The 15,673-nt window shown below is 42.7% G+C and overlaps 2 long non-coding RNA genes across 2 annotated transcripts in view; one reads left to right on the plus strand and one right to left on the minus strand.

Moving 5' to 3' along the window:
- LOC144767391 (uncharacterized) overlaps positions 1–9,483 on the plus strand; it is a 159,719-nt gene extending 150,236 nt beyond the window's left edge. The window contains exon 2 of the long non-coding RNA XR_013598187.1: positions 7,942–9,483. This is a non-coding gene — a long non-coding RNA (uncharacterized LOC144767391). The remainder of the gene's footprint in view (positions 1–7,941) is intronic.
- Positions 1–11,504, minus strand: part of LOC144767390 (uncharacterized) — a 195,157-nt gene extending 183,653 nt beyond the window's left edge. Inside the window, exon 1 of the long non-coding RNA XR_013598186.1 lies at positions 11,391–11,504. This is a non-coding gene — a long non-coding RNA (uncharacterized LOC144767390). The remainder of the gene's footprint in view (positions 1–11,390) is intronic.
- Positions 11,505–15,673: the final 4,169 nt, after the last annotated feature.

The following is a 15,673-nucleotide window of genomic DNA, read 5'->3' on the forward strand; positions in this document are numbered from 1 at the left end:
AAGAATTGGTATAGACTTTCGGATGCTCAACAATATCACTGTGAAAAACCAGTATCCTCTACCCTTAATACCAGTTCTCTTAGTTCAAGTTAAGAAAGCACTGCTATTTACTAAATTAGAAAAGGAACCTATCACCTGGTACAAATGAGAAAGGGTGATGAAAGGAAGACCGCATTTTGTACACGTTATGGGCTTTTTTAATGCACCGTAATGCCCTTCGAGCTGTGTAATGCTCCAGCTGCATTCCAATCCTTTTTTAATTACATTTTAAGGACGTTTTTGAATGTGCATGCTGTAGTATATATCGATGACATTTTGATGTACTATGCCACTATAAGCATTTATGAATAACATGTAAAATCAGTTTTGCAAGCATTGCGAAGAATGGTCTGTTTTGCAAACTCAGTAAATGCAAGTTTCATGTATCAAGAGTGGAGTTTTTGGGAGTCATATAGTCAGCCACAGGGCAGGAAATGGCAGATCATAATATACAAGCTGTAAGAGAATGGCCTACATGTAGGAATGTGAGGGGCGTACAATGTTTCTTAGGTTTTTCTAATTTCTACAGGAGATTCATTAACCAGTTTTCCAACATGGTAGCACCCATAACTAGTCTCAAGAGAATTTTTTTCCCATTTGTCTGGTCGGAGGAGGCAGAACAGTCATTCAGTCAGCTTAAGAAAGCATTCACCTATGCCTCTATTTTAACACATACCCTGAAATTCCCCAAGTTGTGGAAGCAGATGCATCTGAGGTGGCCCTGGGGGCTGATTTTGTCCCAAAGAAATGAGACATCACGACAACTGCCTCCTGTGACCTTTATGTCCAGAAAACGAAATGGGGCAGAATCCCATTACACGGTCACTGAAAAGGAGTTATTGGCCAATAAGGACGCTTTCAGTTCAAATGCTCCGTCCATCACCACCCCCTTTTGTACCACTTTGTTCGCCATAAGTTGGCAGGGTATGCTCAGACGTGAGTCCCTTGCTCACTTTGCCACTGGATTCGCACAAGCCCGGCTGAAGACTGCTGAAATGCCAGAAACCGGTCCTCGGAAGCTTGTTTCTGGTCCAGGGAAGGCATGGCTTGGCAGTTCGGGCTGGACTGTTCCCATGAGGCACAGGGTCAGACTGATTTGCATATGGCCATGTCTGAACTGGGGCGGCAGAGTGGGCTAAAGAACGGTGATGGATTAAACCCAGATCTGTTCACAGGGTGTGGGTGTTTGTTTGGTTCAAATGCTCAGTCCATCACCACCCCCTTTTGTACCACTTTCAGTGAATGGCGACATTATTTGATGGGATCCAAACATGTGATAACTGTATATACAGATCATAGCAATTTACAGTTCATGCGGTCAGCCAGATATTCATCCCATCATCAATTAAGGTGGATGTTATTCTTTGCGGAGAATAGTCACTTATAGGCCTGGTACCGAAAACTGTAAGGCAGATGCACTTATCAGATAGGAAACTAACACAGTAATCAGTGAACCAAAATCTCAGTCTATTCTAAACCCATCGCAAGACATCTGATTGGTACAGACAGAACGCTTTCTAGCAAAAGTGGCACGCACAATGGATACAGCTAAATGGAGGCGATGGCTTGGAGAACACCCTGAGTGGAAAATGCAAAAAGGACTGCCAATGTGTAAAAATCAGTTATTGATTCCTTCTCAGGAACAACAAAAGGAAGTACTATAGTGGTGTCACAGTGTACCCAGCACTGGCCATAATGGAGTGGAAAAGACCTTTGGTCAAATATTGCGAACAATTCTGGTGGCCAGAAGTCAGAAAAGATGTAAGACAGATGGTTTAAGAGTGTATGGTGTGTGCACAAGCTAAAACAGATCATCAAAAACCCCAAGGATTGCTGCAGCCATTGCCCACCCCAGAGGGACCAAAAGAAACCATATCTTTGGATTTTATATTAGGTTTGCCAAACGATCAAGGATGTACCACAATACTGGTGGTGGTCGATAGCCTTGCAAAGCTGGGACACTTTATAGCATGTGCTCAAGCCCCATACGGCAGGGCCATTGGCACAGCTATTGTTAACACATATAGTAAGGCTTCATGACTTACCAAAGATTGTGATATCTGATAGAGGGACACAATTCACAGCTCAATTCTGGAAAGCATGGTGTACCTCATTACACATGAAGTCAGCAACTTCTACAAGTTTCCATCCTCAGACAGATGGTCAAACTGAGAGGCTAAACCCAACTCTCAGTATATGCACTGTTATGTAAATAAGAACACAGACTCCTGGGTAGCTGAAACAGCATATAACAGTGCAAAACATAGCTCCACTGGTATCGCCCGATTTTGCAGCACTTACGGGTACCATCCACGCTTTATAGCCTTTGTTGGTACTTCCACAGACACCAAGATACCAGAAGTACAAAAACAAATTGTTCACATACAGCACACATTATAACAAGTCCAATAGAATCTATGCAAAGCCAAATTAAGGTAAAAAAAGGACAGCGGATCCTCATTGTCGTTCAGGACCAGAGTACCGAATTGGTGATATGGTGTGGTTATCCACTAAAAATCTTTAATCCGACATTAATTAGTCCTTACAAGATCACTTGTTGCCTGAATCTGGTTATGGTCAGATTGGCTTTGCCTAAATCTCTTCGAATACATCCAGTCTTCCATGTTTCATTAATCAAACCTTCTCAGGTGAAACTGAGAAAAACCCCAGACCTGGTGTGCGTGGATGGGGAACCCGAGTATGAGGTTCACAGGATTTTGGATTCCAGGAAAAGAGGCACCAGTTTGTGGTATCTCATTTCCTGGTAGGGAGATAGAGTGGAGGAGAATTCCTGGAACACACTTTTAATCTACATGCACCCCGTCTTCTAAGGGCCTGTTGAACTTGGCACTTTTTGCAGGGTCATCCCTGAACTTTTTTGCCTTCCTCTTGGTATTTTTCCTGACCTGGTGTTGGTGGTTTTAGGACTCTGGGCACTTTATCGCTGCTGTCCAGTGTAAAGTGCATGTGCTCTCTATGGTAAACGTGGTAAGATTGGTGTACACCTGTTTGGCGTATTTAATTTACCTGTCAGTCCCTTGTAAAGTGGTATCTCAGATATCCAGGGGAAGGAAATTAAATGCTACTGGTAGGCTTGCAGCGCTGCTTGCACCACTCACCAAAGTAGCCTTTCGAACCTGTCTCAGGTCTCTGCCATTGCAGGGCCTGCACACGCAGTTTACTGCTGCTGTGTCGTGGCACTTAAAGTGGAAGCCACATCTGAGACTCCCCTTTTACTACATATCAGTCACCCCTAAGGTAGGCCCTAGCTAGCCCTAGGGGCAAGGTCCACTGTAGGTAAAAGGGAGGACATGTGTCTTAACTGTGTGGCAAATCCTGGTAGTGACAAACAGCCATTTTGGTTTTTCACTACTGTGAGGCTGCCCTTTCATAGGAATGCGTTGGGGATTCCCTGATATGTGTGTCAGTGGTAATTCCTGATCTGAGAGGAGTAGAGTGGTCAAGTTTGGTATGTTTGGAATAGTGGTAATAAATGCTGCGTAATGGTGTGCGTCGATTTATTATCACTATTTTAGAAATGCCACTTTTAGAAGTGGGCATTTCTGTGGGCTATGTGTCTTTGTGCCAGCCTGTTGTGTATTGCATGTCTGACTCTGGAGTGACGGGCTGGGAAGATGCAATTGCTCCAGGGGGACTGGGTGAGTCAGCGCTAGGCTGAATGGGCCTGATCTGCATTTGGAGTAGTGGGAGGAGTAGCCCCTGACCCTGAATAGATTTGTGCATGCCTTGGACAATGCTGACTCTGCCCCCCTGTGGTGTGTCTGGGGGCCAGGATCTACACTGTCAATGGGGACCAGGCATGCAACGCAGAATAGATGAGGTATCCACCCTACGTATACTTAGGGGTTAAAATGGATGCAAGAGGCACAGTTGTACCTCAGAGAAAGGCGATCAAGGGGAAAGCCCATGCAAACAATCATGCATTTTTATCGTTGACAAGAACCATCTGAGGCCACGACTTGAAACCTTTGGGTATTTTCCAAAAAAACAAGGGAACCGAAAAGGTAGATAAGGACTTAGGGTGACAGTTTTATATTAGAACAATGGACCTTAAACAAAACAAAGTTAATAGGATAAATATAGACTAGAATCAGTGCTATATTGCGAGTGTCCAATGTAATGAATCAATGACGTCAAAAACACAAATAAGAGCACATCAATATAGTGGGACACAGTCCTGCATCCTACACAAACACATGACAAGTACACTAAGACAAAAACATTTCAGGCAAGACAAAAGTAGCTTGTGGAATATTAAACATAGTTGTTCCAAGCTTAGAAAAAACAGTCAATGCACTTCTTTTATCACATTGGATTAATGTGCATACTGTTTACATTAGTCAACGACGTTTCGATCCTTTTAAAACAATAGTAGGATCATCATCAGGACAATTAAGTTTCAAGCCTGAATTATAAAAGTGCCTGTGGTAAATAGAGAGAGGGGAAGGAGATTAGGAGGCGTCTAATACGGAGTGTTCAACCTAGTACAGAGTGCAGGGCAGACTGGGAACAGCCTGGTGTGAGGCAAGTGCATTGTGAAGGTGGATGGAATTACCTGTGATCGTGATGTTGCAAAAAAGTGGCTACAGGTTTGCAAGGCGTAACAAATAAGTCTCACAACGAAATATTAAGAAAAATATAAAAAACGGCAGGAGAGGATCTTAACCGGAAAACAAGGAGGTAGTTAACTGTGTGGAACACTGAGGATCTCATATGTGACCGGCTACAGGAACAGACTACACAATGTGCGGTCAGTGATTTCATTTTATTCATGCACGGCGGTGGTTGAAACCGTTAATTGGCAAACAAGATTGTTATTGTGCAATAAGAAGTCTAATATGCTGGCTCATAGAGCAGGTAAAGTAGTGCGCAGCAAGATCTAATGGTGCCCTGAAGAGTTGTGAGAAGTGGTGTGGCAATTGGATAAGCCTATGTTAACCAGAATTCATGTAACAGTGAAAGGCGATGTGAGAGTTGTGCAGGGCTGCGCTCAACAAACAATATGTTGTAGCAAAAGATCGGAGCTTGCGTGGTGGTGGATAACCTTGGATATACGATCGGGAACACATGAAGCGCTACGCACAAATTAAATTTAATGTGACAATAATTAGTAGTTGAAAACAAGATCTAATGGTGCCGTGAAGGGTTGTGAGGAGTGATGTGGCAATCGGACAAGCCAATGTTAACCAGAATTCATGTAACAGTGAAAGGCACTGTGACAGTTGTGCAGGGCTGCGCTCAACAAACAATATATTGTAGTAAAAGATCGGAGCTTGCGTAGTGGTGGATAACCTTGGATATACGTACGGGAACACATGAAGCGCTACAGACAAATTAAATTTAATGTAACAATAATTAGTAGTTGCAAACAAGTTAGGCGCACGGAGGCTCGGAACGGGCTGAAAGAGCCGCACAATGGAGGGATCTGAAAGTAAATGATATCGGAGTGAGTGGCCAAAGTTACTTGAGTTAGAGAAATGCACCTGTTGCATGCGCACGGGACTGCTCACCTTAACAATATCTGGTGAGAATCTGTTGGCGTTTTGGAATATGTAAAAGTATTGGCTCACGGCAAGGTGGCGATGCACTAAAAGGGAAAAAATGGGAGTCAGGAAACTTGGAGGCGGGCTGGCAGGGGGTGAAGTGAACAGGCAGGTGAGCGCACTTACCGTTTTGCCGAGGTTGAATAGCTGGGATAACAGGTGGCCAATCAATTTCATGCGTTTATAGCACTGCCAAGGGCACGTGACTAGACGTCATGGTGGCCATGGTAGGTGAGGGATCTAACATGTACTCTTCACAACAAGGAGCTTCAGGGGGAATACATCAGGCCGCCCTCCTCTCATAAATCATCAATACAATAAAAGCCTGGCTATCAGAGAGTCAATTCTGTTTTCACTCTTAGGAGCTGCTACCAACGTGGGGATACCTATCTCCACCGTCTTGCTGGCACCCTATCCAAGTTACTGCAGTCTCAGAACTCTCAAATCGAATGTCTTAAAAAGGAAAACTGCTATAAGTCAACTCGCAAAACTGCATATACTCTACCCCGCAGCATGTGAGTGAAGAACACTTACTGAAAATAAGTGAAAGAGTGAGAGGGCACCTCACGTATGCAACACCAGGGAGGCTACCAGCAGGTTCACGCTAGTATGCCCTTGTATATCATCATCGGTTCCCCACTCACAGAAACAAGGAAAATATAGTGTCCAATAGAGAGACAAAAAAACTGAAAGAAATAACTAACTGTCCCAAAACAAAGACCCCGTGATTTGCAGAGAACAGTGTGTTCCATGCAATTAAAAATGAGTTAAGACTCACTGTTTAGGTTGCCCTCTTTATTCACAATTGTGAGCTTACTTAGGTTAAAAGCACTGCATGTTGCAAACCTTTTCCAAGAAGACCAACATGTTTCATTGCCATTTACTTATGTTGTGGAAAATTCGTCAGGGCATGGGGTTCAATCACTCGCCTCACTGGACAATAATTTTTATTCTGCGGATAGGCCATTGCAGGCGTAGGGCACTTATACCAGACTCCACCAAGCCATCAGGGGTTGTGTTTGTCACTATTCCCCTTACTTAGAAAGCACTTCTGTTGCTGATGACATTAAATGGACAGTTATTAACGTGGTAAAGCAACCTCCAAGAGGCGGAGACATTGTACAACTCCTGAACAAAGAGGAGCTAAGACTGATTATCTGCATGAATAGCATCAAGAATTGATTAAACAGAAATGAAGACTGGACCAACCTGATCTAGGCTTCCCCTAAGTTCTAAAATGTCAGTTGTTTCCTTCCTTATAAGTTTGACTGTAATAATGTTTGCCTTTAATGTCCTCGACATGCAAATGACATATTTCCCTGATTCATTTCACTGCCTCCTCATGCTTAGATTCCGTGGTTATGTGTTTTGTAAATGTGTTTTATATGCTCCATATTCTTACTGAAAACAGCATCTTGATCTTAATTGTCCTTGTATGATATACACCTTGTGTGTATAATATGATCTTGATCTTAATCACCTTTGTATGACTTACACCTTTTGTGTACAATATGATTCTTATGAGCCACTATGGCTCACTGTGACAGCACCTAACCATGTTTTTGCGTAAATGTGGCCCTTGATGGCTACATGTATCGACTTGTATCAGCATCTTGTGTTTTGTATATATTGGTTGATGTCCATCCATTGAGGGGTCAATGCGAACGGGTTAGCTACATGCTCTTACTTGTATCAGCATCATGTTTTTATCAATATTGGTTGATGTATATTTTGTCTTAACCGCCATCAGTAATTAACAAGTCACCACCCACTATACCTTTACTATTCCTTAATCGGCAGTCTAGCCGCACGTCACCTGCACCATAGTCTTTTCTTCATGGTTACATGTTAGATCCCTCACCTAACATGGCCACCGTGACGTCTAGTCACGTGCCCTCAGCAGCACTATAAACACATCGAGTCTGGTCTATGCCCAATTTTTTCAACGTGACCCCTGTAAGATATGTTCTGTGAAGGACTTTTAATTGGATTAATTGGAACATAAGAGAAATGGCCGCTTCTTTCGTGGACATCAATGCTGTTAGCCAGTTATCATCCTCCAATTGTCCCAAATTGGCTTGCATCTCTCCCAAACAGTATAGAACAGATCAGGAAGATTATTGCATAATTTCTTATACGTCAGCGAGACAGCTTTCTCTGGCATAGGCTCCGATAGCAAACGATCTTCAAGAGGGGAGGACTCTGGAAGATTGGTAAGGTCAGAAATGGCTCCGATCAAAGTGTGGCGAATCTGTAAATAACCAAATATTTCCCCTTCAGCTAATTGAAACTGAGTTTTCATTTCCCTAAAAGTTAACAATTTACCTTTTTTCACTAGGTGGCCAATGGACGAGATGCCAATGGAAGACATAACCCCTCAAGGGCTCAGCCAACATTGAATCACCTCCTGAGCTGGAACTTTTGTTCTACAGCTGGGAGTGTATTGCGTAGTGCACCTAGGGGTGAAGGGCTGAGTTGGGGCTGTCTGGAGAAGGGCATCCCCTTGAGGCGAAGAGGTGCAATGGCACGAGAGGTGCATTACTAATGTAATTTCTATGAAGTGCATTGACCAATGTTATTTCTATGGAGGAACGTAAAGCCATATGTGTAATGTGAGGTTATAAGCCAAACAGGGTTAGGTTGCCAGACATTCCTGCTAGGGTGTCTGGCTGTTTATACTTAATCATGGGATTTCATATGTGATGCTTTAGGGGCTGTAATTGCAATGCATTATAATGATCAACAAATGTGATGAGTACTGTCATTCTAAAGTGACGCTTAAACATGTATTCTTGCTGCTGCTGCGCTTAGGTGAAGAACAACCCAGACTGTCAGCCCCTAAAGATGTAAAGGTGTATACTTCATGGTCAGTAGGAGATGCTCAGTCAGGGTTATGGGTCACCATAGCAGGTGTGCCCATTTTAAATGCTTGCTGAGGTAATGGGGGGGGTCGCCACTGGGATGGTGTCAGTGCGCAGGGCCCTTGCTCGAGGTTATGTTCAACAAACTTCATTAGGGGGCAAGATGATGTGCATACATGGGAGTGGGGGTACTAAAACCCACCCCTCCTGCGGGACAGGTGGAGATGTTATGCAATGTCACAAAGTAATTATAACAGATTATGTATATTTGTAAATTAGTGCATAGTATTGAGTAGTGTGTGTGTTTAATAAATGTGCACTTACATTTATAAAGCAAAGTACAGACTGGACAATACATTATTGAGTATTATTTCTGCGTACCTGTAAATGGCGATTACTAGTCCACACCACCTCCCTTGAGTAAGCCTCAGACTGCTCTGCAACTCTACCCTCTGAGAGTCAGGCACTACAATTGGGTGTTTGGTTCTCAGTGAAGGACAAATGCAGTCATGTTATTTGTGCAGGCCTCACAGATACTGCCTCATTTTTCAACATTGACCTAAAGCAAGAGAGGGACAAACACAAGGGGGAAAGGAGGAAAAGAAAGACTGAAAACTTGTGACAAATGGAAAGCAGGAACTTGAAATAGTGAGATAAAGAGATATGGTTGGTCTGCTGGTGGATGAATAAGGCATGAGATGGAATCAAGACTGTGTGCCCTTGGCATTCAGCACCGTGACCTTCAGTAACAGAGGTAGTGGGCTTCTGATCAAAACTTTGGGCCCCAGCACTTACTCTGTTACAAATTAAGCACTGCTTGAACGCTTGTAAGTGGTGTCTGCCCTGTGGTATTGTGCTTGTAAGTAATAGAATGTATAAGGTAGGTGGACACCTGTGAGGTAATGTGGAATGTGGGTTCTCTGGGGGCGGCAGTTGGGACAGGGAATCTGGGATCTGAAAGGTGATGTTCCTAGTGTTGTCCAGCCTGTGCTGAACTGTGATTAAAGGAGCTTTATATCTACAAAGAAGTGAGTCTCTTTTTTTCCATAGCTGTATTTGAATAAGACATATGCATAAAAGACAAATGGTATAATCAATAAAACATACCAAATCAAAGCAGTTAAAAAGCACATAAAATATATAGTACTCACAGAATTATTAAAATGCAATCATACAGTGTGTTGTACTCTATACATTAAGACACGGGTAGCCTGGATGTACGTTCTTAAAGTCTTCTTTATTAATCCATGTCAAGAGGTATCAAACAAGGATCAGCCATGTAACAGCTCTTAACCCAGCTCCAATATCTCCTACGCCAGCCCCACCAGGAGCTGACTACCTAGCTGCTCAGCCCATCTCCAACTGTCACCACTCATCCACACAGGCACCCAGGCATTCCATTCATCACAGTCACACCAACATTCCGTCACTATCTCTCACTCTGGCTGAGCAGCTAGGAGGACCTAGGCTGATTCACAAATACATGTAAACCTTAGGATACAACATTATCCCTTTCCTTTTAAAATGAAAACAAAACTTACAATTTTGAAAGAAAAGAACTATACACAAACAGGTGATAATGTTAATAACTAAGGGATGAGAATGAATTCAAAACATCACCAAAGAGAGAACAAAGCAAAGAAGAAAAGATGGGCATAATACGACATATTAAAAACATGCATCAAAATCCCCCATCCTCCCTCATGAAAATTGTTAAAATTAATTAGATATAAACCATCAAACAATGTCAAATTGGGAAGGAAAAACAGCAATATTACATTTGAAACTAGCAATAACCCCATCCTTTCCCAATAACAGAAAAGAAAGAAATGTAGTGAAGTGTGCACACACCCCACAACAAACACCCAAGGCCCTAAACTGACAACAAGGGTGAACCAACACTATAAATACACGTGCACCACAATATGGACCACATAGAGGGTACACACAGTGAGGCACAGGGCGACCTACACACAACAACACCTGAAGAGTAGGACGACTTACACAGGACAACAAGTGAGGCGCAGGGCGACTTACACACAACAACATCTGAAGCGCAGGGCGACTTACACACATACAAACATATAAGACATGCAGCGCAATGCGACTTACCAACACAACAGAAATCCACATGAATAATGTTACCATTACACATAGATGTGGAAATCCAACCACCAAAACCAGAACCACCCTCATGATAGAGAGAACCTGTGATGTCCACCCACCAGAAAACTAAGACGTCCCAAGCTATAGATAGAGTAAAACTGTGGCATCACATAATATAATAACGTTGCATGGTAAATACAAGTACATTTCCAATAACAATAGAACACTATTTAACTGTGTCCCCCGCCGGTGAGCGACCACTCACCCGAGTTGTGCCAAGAAACAAAACTAAATAGAGAACATGCCTAAAGGTAATGATAAAAATAAAGCAAAACATGGCAGAGAAAGAAATTTAAACACGTATGACAAAAATTTACCATGTTACCTATTAGTCAGATTAGAAATAGAACACAAAAAAAAAACTACGGGCATGAATCATTTTGGCACAGTAGGAATAAGCCATGGACATTGGTAATATGATCTTCCAACTGTAAAGTTTCTAACACCCAATTATACCAACAGTCAAAGTAAATGATGGGCCAGTCACTGGGAAAGAATGGCGCACATTGAAGAACCCCAGCCGACGATCTTCACACCGAGAACACGCAAGTGAAGTACACCTTGAAGAATGGCATCACAGTCAGATTCGAGTGTAAAACCGGGTGGCAGCAGAAAGGAACAATAGCACACTGCTACTCACCACCGGAACTCAAGGCAGTGTCCAAAGGCATACGTGCGTTTGACCAACTGTTCTAGGAAATAGTAGTGTGAACCTCAATTGCAGCAGAAAAACAATAGAACATCCACGATGACACATTACCTCCGAGATACTTTAAAAAGAGGATCACACCAACACCATCTCACGGAGTCGATTAAACATCTTGTTCCCATCTTCACTGACACAGCGTGGAACCCAGATTTCAACAGAAACATGCAACTTCAATTGCGGTTGTACGCACCATTGCATCTCGGCCCAGGCCATTGTTATTTTGGACCAAACTCAAAATGGCGGCACGTTTTCGGCGTAATGTCGGGTGGCTCACGGCACGCCCGAGCTTGAATGCATCTAATGACAGAGCTCAGCACTTGGATCCACGCCACAAAAGTTCGAAGAAGGAACACGCGCAACTCCAAGAATAACGTGAATGGCACGCGCATATTTTCAGTTTTAAAATGTAGAAAGCGGTTGTCTGAGACTAAAGGCTGGGGGCAGTTTGTTAATGGAAGTAAAAAAAAACTCACCATAATTTTCATAGAGCGCATAACAAAACCCCCCTTCTGCCCACTACTGCTGCCTACTGCCGCCGGCGGTTGAAGCTCACAAACAATGTTTTACTACAAGCCTCCATAACACACATGACTCGCCTCTCAGACGGCTCGAACTGCTGGCACCAAAGTCATCTCATTAGAATAAAAAACACTGTGTCTATCATGAATGCTGAGATAATCCAATAGTTGGCATCACCGTCAAACGCCGCGTTTCCTATGTTTCCTTAGGCTTTTTGCAGAGAATCCTCAGATACCACGCTGAACAAAACAAAGTGAGAGGAATATCCCAATATGTTTATTTTAAAAAGTATGCTGCAAACTCCAAACCAATTCGTAGAAATGTAGAGGATCAAATCAAAATCCACTTTGTTGAATGTCCTCAGTAGTGTACTCCTTGAGACAATGTACATTTGACTCCAGATTGTGAAAATCGTCCATGGTCACACCAGTATCCTCTTTGTAAAATGACCATAACTCTGCATTCAAGGCACAAATCTTAAAACCACACCGCTCCTATGTGGCACCTATGAGATCACTTCACTGAGTTAAACACTAACTCATATCTTGAACAGCCACAGTTTCCTTGCGCAGTGAATACATCCATACAGCAAACTCAAAGGGAAGTGGTAGGGTGAAAGTCAGTACATGCATACCCTAACATACAGACCATACCTGTGGTCAAGTCCATGGAGTAAGATCAGGCAGGACACAGGTTGGGGCCGTCCTATGACAGGACACTGGTGGGGCCGGCTTGAATTTTACTCCATTCTGCTACTTTTATTTTCCTTTCTTTTTTCTTTGTAGTTGCGCTGGTTTCTATGTAATCTCTGGGTTTCTATTCAATCCATAAGTACGCTTGGGTCCAGGTCCGCTCGTCGCCAAAAATATGTTGTACTCTATACATGAAGATACTGGTAGCCAGGATGTAGGTTCTTAAAGTCTTCTTTATTAATCCATGTCAAGAGGTATCAAACAAGGATCAGCCATGTAACAGCTCTTAACCCAGCTCCAATATCTCCTACGCCAGCCCCACCAGGACCAGCCTACCTAGCTGCTCAGCCCATCTCCAACTGTCACCACTCATCCACACAGGCACCCAGGCATTCCATTCATCACAGTCACACCAACATTCCGTTACCATCTCTCACTCTGGCTGAGCAGCTAGGAGGACCTAGGCTGATTCACATATACATGTAAACCTTAGGATATAACACAGTGTTCATCGAGTTACGAGCTCGGATAGCATTTTTCAAACAAGCCCCTACATGGATAATTAACTTATTATATATAGCCCAGTTCAAGAAGAGTTGTATACGCTTCTCTATAGTCTACATTAAAACATTTCTTCAAAAAGGGGAGTGAAAAGAACGTTGTATATTGCACATAATACCCACAAACAGTAAAAATGTAATAAAGATTGGACTGAACTCTCCTCACATGGGCAGTGAGAGGAATCGAGGTTAGCACAAAATCCGAGAGTATAGTAAGAAGTACTTAACCACTACTGCCCTAATGCGAAAAAGGAGGCTATGCTCCCACCGGCGCAAGGGTTTAGTCAAATACCCAGGTAATAAATGATCATTCTCAATGTTTAAGAATAGGGCCATGCTTGGTTTACTGGCCTCTTTGGCCACTCTGTCCTTGCAATAAAACGTATATAAAGCTGCCTGTAACTCCTTTTTGCTTACTGTGTCCAAATCCACTGGTTTGTCAAAGTCATATCCATAGCCAACCCTAAACAAGCTGTTTCTCACCCCAGCTAACCATGGAATATCCATACCTTTATCACAATTAAGGCAGTCCATTATAATGTTTCTAGTAAGAGATGCCCCTTATTTTTCCATATAGCTAGCCAAAGCAAGGCAGGGTGGGATCTGATGTAATCTTTTACATAGTGCAGATTTAATTCACTAAGACACACATCTTGAGGAGAGGAAATCAGGACCCCTAGGATCTTACAACAGATCCTATTTCTTCGTTCTGAATGTTACAATAATTGGAGATGCCCCACCTTGCTGTGAGTGTGCACTGAGCCATAAAAATGGGTAAAATAGCCCCCTCTCCACGGTTGCGGTGGACTAAGTACTGCATTAATGGACTTAGAAAACGTATTCCTGCAATGGGCAGCATGATCCGTCCGTAGGCCGTTGGCAGCAAAAATCAGTCCCAGGTAGGGAAAAGTGCTTGTACATTGTGAACTTTGACTACAAACATAAAGGGTGTTCATTTTGTACTTCCTGGGCCCATATCACATGATAAAAGATTTTGTATAATGAGTGTGTAAGTCTACGGAGGCAATAAAATCCACAAAACCCCATACTAAAAGGCACAAGACTCTTGGGGTGCTGCCCATTAAGACCGCATCGTCTACATACAATAAAGATGTCAGAATGGACGCTTTGATTCTTGGGACATCCCGGGTGAGGGTCATTAAAACCGGATGTAAATTATTAATATACAAAATTAAAAGTAATGGAGCTAAAACACACCCTTGTCTTATGCCCCTAAAAACACCAATATCGCTGGAACCCCCCATCACCCCATGTGTATTCTAATCATGGCCTTCATGCCTCTGTGTAAATGGGGTAATAAGTGCACCATTGTCTCATCCATGCCACTCTCTAAAAGGAATGACCAAAGCTTTGATCAGTTCACATAGTCAAATGCTAAGGTCAAATCCATAAATGCCAAGTAGATCGGTGAGTGTTGGGCAATGGCATATTTTTCGATAATTAAATTTAAGTTAAGACACTGCTCTACTGTGCCCATATTATTTCTAAAACCGTGTTGACCACAGTGCAAAATAGAATTCTCCTCAGCCCAGTCTTTGATCTTATTGAACAGAACCCTGCCCAGGATGTTCAATGTTGTGTCTATCAATGAAATTGGTCTGGAACAACCAGGCTGGGAACGATCACACTTTTAAAAAATTGGTAAAATACCAGAAGTTGACCAAGTACATGGTAAGGGGGAGCAGGTTAAGCTATTAAAAACATTAAGCAGGAGCGGGCCCAAAGATCAGGGTTATATTTGATAAGATCTATTGGTACCCTGTCAGTTCCTGGGGCCTTCCTACCCACACTCTGATTTAAGGCCTCCTCTACTTCAGCCAGGGACATCGTTTCCGCTTTATAGATGTACATCAAGGGTATCTTGCATTCTAATGAAGTGGCCGCATATAATGGTTGAGAAATGCACCTCCCAGGCCTCACTATTTATATAGCAACTGATTGACATTAACATCTGAACTATTGCTCGCATGTTTTAACAGGCGCCCAGAAAAATATACTGTTCTTTTTACATGCCACGTTAGCCAGCAAAGCTCATCTTTGGTCCAGTACCTCTTCCTTCCTCAAGGAGGTGACCACCTTATATTTTTTCCTTAAGGAAGTCACCACCTGTGGATCCCTAGTCTTGAACACAAGGCCCTGGCGCAACTGATGATTCGCCATTGAATATTCACGGTTAAACCATCTAGAACTATGGGAGGTTAGACGGGTGGGTTTCATTAACTGTGTTTTAATATTAGAACAAAGTTGTGAAAAAGCTGTGGTTAAATCAGAGTTGCCTTCATGCTCTGTTAAACAAATCTCAAAGAGTGCAAGATTTTCCTTAGCCATTTATCTCCCCACACTAAACGCAAATTATACGTGGAGGGTTCCAAATTCCCAAAACCATATTTAATTCTAAACTTCGCATTTGGGGACAACTTAAGTGCTACTTCAATTGGGTTATGATCCCCATAATGAGTTACAACGACCTTACCATGCAGCAAAAACTCCTCTAAATTAGATTAAATAAAATGAGAATTGATTATTGTGGTGCAACCCCTGC

Source organism: Lissotriton helveticus, chromosome 7 (genome assembly GCF_964261635.1).
Source record: "Lissotriton helveticus chromosome 7, aLisHel1.1, whole genome shotgun sequence".
Classification (NCBI taxonomy): domain Eukaryota; kingdom Metazoa; phylum Chordata; class Amphibia; order Caudata; family Salamandridae; genus Lissotriton; species Lissotriton helveticus.